The sequence below is a fragment of the Amphiura filiformis genome, chromosome 1 (assembly GCF_039555335.1).
Source record: "Amphiura filiformis chromosome 1, Afil_fr2py, whole genome shotgun sequence".
Taxonomy (NCBI): Eukaryota; Metazoa; Echinodermata; class Ophiuroidea; order Amphilepidida; family Amphiuridae; genus Amphiura; species Amphiura filiformis.
The window spans coordinates 49,895,525-49,902,758 of NC_092628.1; positions in this window are offsets into that span (position 1 = coordinate 49,895,525).

The window sequence follows — 7,234 nt, forward strand, 5'->3', positions numbered from 1 at the left end:
ATTACCCGTTTTTTTTTTTAAAAATCGACAACATATATGTGACCGTACACGACGAATGACCCGTAAATTCCTCCCCCGGTCAATTTTGTTTTATTTCGTGTTTAGACAATATATATCATAAGCTTTAAAATGGTATATAATTTGACTTCAAACGATATCCAGAAGCGGGTATGTGGTTTGTTGAACTTTGTTCCTTCAACAAACTGGTAGCTTTTTTGTTTCTACATGTGTCTCTTTTTCCACATTGATGGTAATAAATATCAAACATTCATAATTGGCGGTCATTTTAAATCATCCCCAAGTCAACGAGGTTCACGAATGTGCTCTCATTGTTAATTGTTGGTAGACAAAATACAATGCTTTATAACCCACCACTTGAACAAAGCAAAAAAAGACCAGAGCTATTAAGAATTCTATAGACATCTAAGGTAGAAGCTTATTATCCTCTTCAACAATAGGATTATTGATTGCTTTAAAAGAGATACATGTCGCGCCAAATTGAGGTACCTATGAATACGACCTTCATGCACGTTTTACACTGTAACTCAGAATACAATTTAGGATATTTACGGCTCATTCTTGCTGTACGGTCACATATTAGCATGTATGTTGAAAAATAACGTTACACAAAACGTAAAAATTGTCAAATTAACATTTTTGGGAAAAAGGTTTATTTGTATAAAATAAAGTATTTGCCATGTATGTATCATAATTATCATGCATATATTGTTAGTTTTAAACAACCACGAATCAAATAATGAAATTTAATTTACACACCTTTGAAAGAAAACTGCATTCACTTTTTCACTCCTCAGAGAATGTAGTCTTTGAAATAGTTACAGCTCTTAACTTAGTCATTAACAATGATCATTATTTCGACCGAAAATAGACATTTCAGTCATAATCAGTGTATCATTGATGACGTCATATGTGACCCGGCAGCACAAATGAGCCGTTAATTCCCTAAATTGTATTCTGAGTTATGGTGTAAAACGTGTACGAAGGTCATATTCATCGGTAACTTAAGCTGGCCTGACATCCGTCTCATTTCGATAGTCAAAAACTAATCAATAATCCTATTGTTGAAGTGGATAATAAGCTTCTACCTTAGATGTCTATAGAACTTTTAATAGCTCTGGTCTTTGTTTGCTTATATTGCTAAATCCTGTTCAAGTGGCGGGTTACCAGGCATTGTATTTTGTACAGGTATGCATAACCAACAATTAACAATGAGAGAACTTTCTTAAACCTCGTTGACTTGGGGATGATTTGAAATGACCGCCAATTATGACTGTTTGATATTTATTGCCAACAATGTGGAAAAAGAGACACATGTAAAAACGTAAAAAGCTATAATTTTGTTGAAGGAGCAAAGTTTAACAAACCATAACCCCGCTTCTGGATATCGTTTGAAGTCAAATGATATACCATTTTTAAGTTTATGATGTGTTTTTTTTAAACACAAAATAAAACAAAATTGACCGGGGGAGGAATTTACGGCTCATTCGCCGTGGACGGTCACATATATTAAACTAAAAATGCCAAAATTTCACATTTTTGCTGGAAAAATATTGGCTCCTAGTTTTACACTGCCAACACAAATTTTATCGGGTTTTTACACGCTAATCAAAATTTAAATGTTTTCTAGGCAAATAATTTATTTGATTTACACACATTTAAATGTATAGGGCAACCCGTTTTGAGCTCATAACTCCTTAAATACACTCTTCTGTGAAACAGGCAGTATTGCACAAGATAAATAAATATTTAGAAACTGTGAAAATCGTAAATAAGAGGAATGCCTTATATGAAATAAAAATATGGAATCAAATAATTGATTATGACATTGAATTAGTTTATACGTGGAATTTATTCATGATTTCATTGAATTAAAATGCCTATGTAAAAATGTAATGATTTTTCCACTTTATATGAGACACAAAATAGCAATGCAGTTATAATGTACTGTATTGGAGTATTGGATTTCTGCAACATGCGAGCTCAAAACAATAGTTGTAATTCTTTGTAGGAGTATATACTTACCAATTCGATTTGGGTAAGTTTCAACCAATGTTTGATTTACTTCGTAACCACCGAGTTTGGTTGTATCAACTTTAGTTGCGGGTAATGATAAATAGTTATCAAATTTGCGTTATTAATTATGCAAATGGTCTCCATTACAAATTAATCCATTAAATAATTTATTTATTTATTTATTCACTAATTATTTACTAAATTTGAAGAAATTAAGGACGCTGATTGTTTTCATTAAAACATTAATTTTATTATTGTTATTGCCTTGTTTCACGATTTAGCCATTTAGTTGTGTTCCTCATCATCTATGATTTATCCTCTAGTAAATGGGTAGTAAATCTACTCGTAAATGGGTAGTTTACAAGTCGTTGCAACCTATAGATATGCAAATTAGACTTCAAATAAATAGCGCCCTTAGTGTTAATAATTACACATTTTTCTATTGGACCAAATAGAGAACGTAATTAATTATAGTACCTAGTGCCCCGTAAATGGCCGCTAATATTTTGTCACTTAAGCAAAATAAGACTTCAACAGAACCCGCAGGCTCGTACCTTTTTACATGGTCGGTTGAAGAGAGACAGGGCAATCACGTCTTTCGAGCTTTGCTCTTGTTATTGTCCTACCATCCTTTTTTCGATTTTTTTGTTACCTATATGATATGATGATGGTGAAATTAACTTGAACTTGAGAGACAGTATATTCGTGTCGTCATATGTTTCTACAAGCTAGACCAGATCGGAAATGCAATTGTATGTAAGAAAATTGTAAAGCGAGTCCCTTTTAGCATATGCTTGCCAAGGGCAAAATAAAGATAAATATTAGTGAGAGTGGTTCAATGAGTAACTCGTACCTAGCCCTATTATACCGTACCATTCAGAATCCCGATACCTTGCAGTACTACTTTCTGTATACTACTTATTCGTGCGCAATAATAACAAATTTGCCTTTTAATTATTGTAGTAATATTAAAGCATATACGGTAAGAAAGTGCTTCTAGCACTCTTGCTCATCAAAATGGAAATATAGACTTTAAGGACGTTTCATCTGATATACACTCAGAGGTACCGGTCATTGACATTTTGGTTGCAAGTAATTTTAATTCTATCACAAAATGTGTGCCCTCAGCATTTTCACAACATTGTTCACTACAAGTTTTGAAGTGTTTTACAAGGGGCGGTCAGTATGTAATGAGAGTTGACCGTTGGCTCCATATATATTGAATATTTGGACGGAACTTGTTTATGATCATATAAAGATTGTACCTTTATCTTTCAAACCACATGAAATTAATTATCCACTCAAACGATGACCTCTCTCCCCGTTTTAATGTTTAGGGATTAGTCAACAGAGCTGGCAAAAAAGTAAAATGTCCACGTTTGCTATTGTTGGCAATATCAAAATGTTTATACAAAGAAAAGCCTTATTTTTGTAAAAAAATAACACATATTGGACCACACATTATAAATAACCTAAAACCTTTCCAACCCGACATAGATGGTTTTATTAGCTGGATGTCTGTATGCTACTACTATTCCAAAAGGCAGCACCCTCCATACTTTAATTCTCGCGATTCACAATACAATGCGCCGCCAACGGTTGCTCTTGCTAGTCCAAATTTCACCTCCAGGGTCGACATCACCAATAGTTCGAAAAAGGATCTACTACAAATGTATACTACTGTTTTAGTATGCATTCACGTGTAACATCAAATTTAAACACACAATGACATATTCCTGTGTTGTATTATTCGTATTTACGCGGGCTTTAGATGTCGACATTTTCCCATGAGGCACTGCTTCTTTTGGCCTCTATCCAGCAACCGCTGGAGGCGTTTCGTATTGTGAATCAACCGAATTCCCGAGAAAATCTAGAATATACAGCAATACCTCATTTCAGCTTCTTATTTCCCTTAACTAGAACGACTCAGCCAGTGACTGTAGACCATTGATTTTAGGCTAATGCTGTTACATAATCGAATGTGTGATATAATCTTTACATGTATTGTTTGAATGACAAAGGTAGATTGTTTGTGTGATCATAGAGAAATGCCATGGGGTTACAAGTCAAGTCTCATTACATACTGACCGCCCCTCGTATGAAACAAATATGTGCATGTCGACATAACGTTTGAGGAAGTTCATTGATTGATTGATTGATTTTATTTGGTTCCATATAAATACAAAATACATAAAAATATTATATTGCACAGATTAAAATACATTACATAAATATAACACTTGACAAAATAAGAAATTAAAAGATATACAATGTGAAGATAAAAATACACTAGGAACCAGGATAACCCATAAAGCCAATGTTTCAGGCTTATTTCCAATGGGGTCCTTGAAAGAAAGATTTTGGCAAAAAAGGCAAGAGTATAAACAAAAGAAGAAAGAAAGCACACAATGGACAACAGACCCCACTGGAAATTAGCCATTACTGAAAAGTTTCCTGATTGCACTCTTGAAATGATTAAGATTGGGGATATTTTTGATGTCATTTGGAAGCATGTTCCAATCCCGAATAGAGGTTATCCGTGTTCTATAAGTTGCGTATCCTATCAACGACTGCTATACCTTGTTTAGGACTTTCAAAAGAAGTACCTGCATGTGCAACCATGACAAAATAGCCCGCCAAGAGTCATGCAGGTAACTCCGAGGTCATGCATTGAATTGTTTTGAATAAGGAATACTACGGGAATCAGCGCCTTTTGTTAGAAGTCACACATGAGTAAAGTGGATAACCTCTATTGCACTGTAATAAAAAGTAGTGCCAGCTGAACTTTTGATTTTAGGCACATGGAAATTAAAAAGCCGCCTTCTAGTATTATAGTTGTGAATTTCTGAGGTTTTGGTAAAAAACTGGCACTTGACCCATAATAAATTTTGTGCACATGACATAATTTTAAAAAGTTTACTCGACACTCTACATTTAAAAAATTCAGACTGTTGAGTTCGGTTTGACCAATATGTGACCGGGGTTCTAGATGTAAAATATAGCGCACCATTTTATTTTGAGTGATTTGAAGTTTGTTTTTAAGCCGTTGACTGAGTCCGGAATACCATGAAGAAGATGAATAATCAAAGTGGCATTGAATTAAAGCCGAACACAGAATTTTGCGACAGTTTTGGTTGAGACAGCTGCCATTGCGATACATAAATTTCATCCTGGAATTTGCCTTTTGAATAATGTTGTTTGCAATTGCTTCCCCAGACACAGATTGGTCAATGTTAATACCCAGATATTTCACAGACTCCTGGCCTTTGATAATCTGGCCAGAGCATTCAACAGAAAAATTGTCAAATTTTTTATTTTCCTTTGGATCCGAAGATAATACTTTCAGTCTTGCCGAGATGTAAAGACAATTTGTTGTCTACCAGCCAATTGCTGCAAGACTCAAGACCTAATTTTTGTGATATGACACTAGGATCTGTATGAGAAAATAGGATTGTACTGTCGTCTGCATACAACATCAATTTACAGTCTGGGTCTATACTAATGATCATATCATTAATGTAACATACAAATAAGAAACTAACTAATTGTGTTCTTGGACCATAAGTTGAGTCGTGGCCATTAAAATAAAAGTAAGTTCAACTACTGGTATATATTATATATAAGGAAGACCCTCATCAAAAACACCCATTTATAGTCATATTCCATTGTCACTCCAGGTAAAAGAGCAAACTTTTTTCTTTCACATACTTTTTATTCCACAAAAATTGCACTTACGGTTCCTATAGTATAAGAAATTGCAACTTGAAGTGAACCATCTTGCACGATCAAATGTATTATTTATGTATTTTATTGTTTTTCAAGCCGTGATATTTATTATGTATTTTATTGTTTTTCAAGTGGCGATATATAATATTTTTACAGTAAATATTCTGTATCTCAAAAAGCAAAATAGCTTTTATCATGTTATCTTCACAACAAATTGCAATAAATCAAGTGCCCGATTTGTTACATGTTACACATATTAATTTTTCATCTAATTTGTATAAAAAAATGTAAAAGATGTTTCTAGATATAAACGCATTTTCCCAAAAATTGTGATTTTTAACCTTCAAAATAACAAGTGGACCCCATTTTTTTATGGATTTCTATGAAATTTGGACAGATGTACCTCAGGTCATTTGTCAAAAAATGTTGGAGTTAGATTTCCTGATTTTGTCCCCAATTTGTTTTATTTTAGGCCTTTTTTGTCCAAAAGAGTGGGTTTTTTTTGGTGTTTTGTGTTTTTGACCAAAATAAAGGCTTTAAAAAAATCTGACTCCAACATTTTTTTAATATGGCTTTTCTCTTTCATCTAAAATAAAAACCAAGTTCCTAGCTTATTTCCCTGGGTCCATAGACTATTTTGAAATTTGAATATGCAAATTAGGTGAAAATATTTTTTTTTCTTTTAATGACCCAATGGTCCTACAGACCAAATTTGATAATCATAGCACCTTTATTAAAGGAAAAGTGATTTTGATGAGGGTCCTCACTGATGTTCCAAATTTTGTTAGCAACAAAACATTCTAGACAATGCAAACTATTACTTATTTGACTTGTTTTTACATAGTGAGCAATTTGAGACCATTGTCATTGAAATTAATTTTGGACCCGTTTGTGACCGAAACACTTACCGCCCCAGTTTTGACCTTTTTGACTTTAACTCAAGAACGGTATGTCGCAGGTACGCCAACTTGTACGTTCTCTGAATCCTTATTGAGAGGGATAGTTTCTTATGGTTTTAACCAAATTTGAACAACCATAAAAGGAAGTTAAAAAGTTGTTTGGTAGAGTCCAGGTGGTGCACATTAAATCCCAGTATATACCGTACTATAAATAATGGTATACGGGAAATACGCAAGTGATAACCGATAAGCGCCAATAAATCCAAGAACCCATCGAGTCAATGAATAAAAACATTACGCCTGCATGGTAAAAAACATTGCACATAGTTTGATGCACAGAATTAAACCCCAAGCAAAGAAATAATAGTCTTCCTGCGGTTTTTGTTTCATCTGAAGCATTAATAAGATATGAATGGTGATTTGTGCTCACAAAGGAGCCAATTATGTCGAAAAACGTTAAGTATTGAAGCATTGTTAAAGAAAGAAGTTAATTAGTATTTGTCACGTACTTATAGTTATAATAATTGATATACGTGACATATTAAAATATAACATTACTTATTAAGTAACAGTTC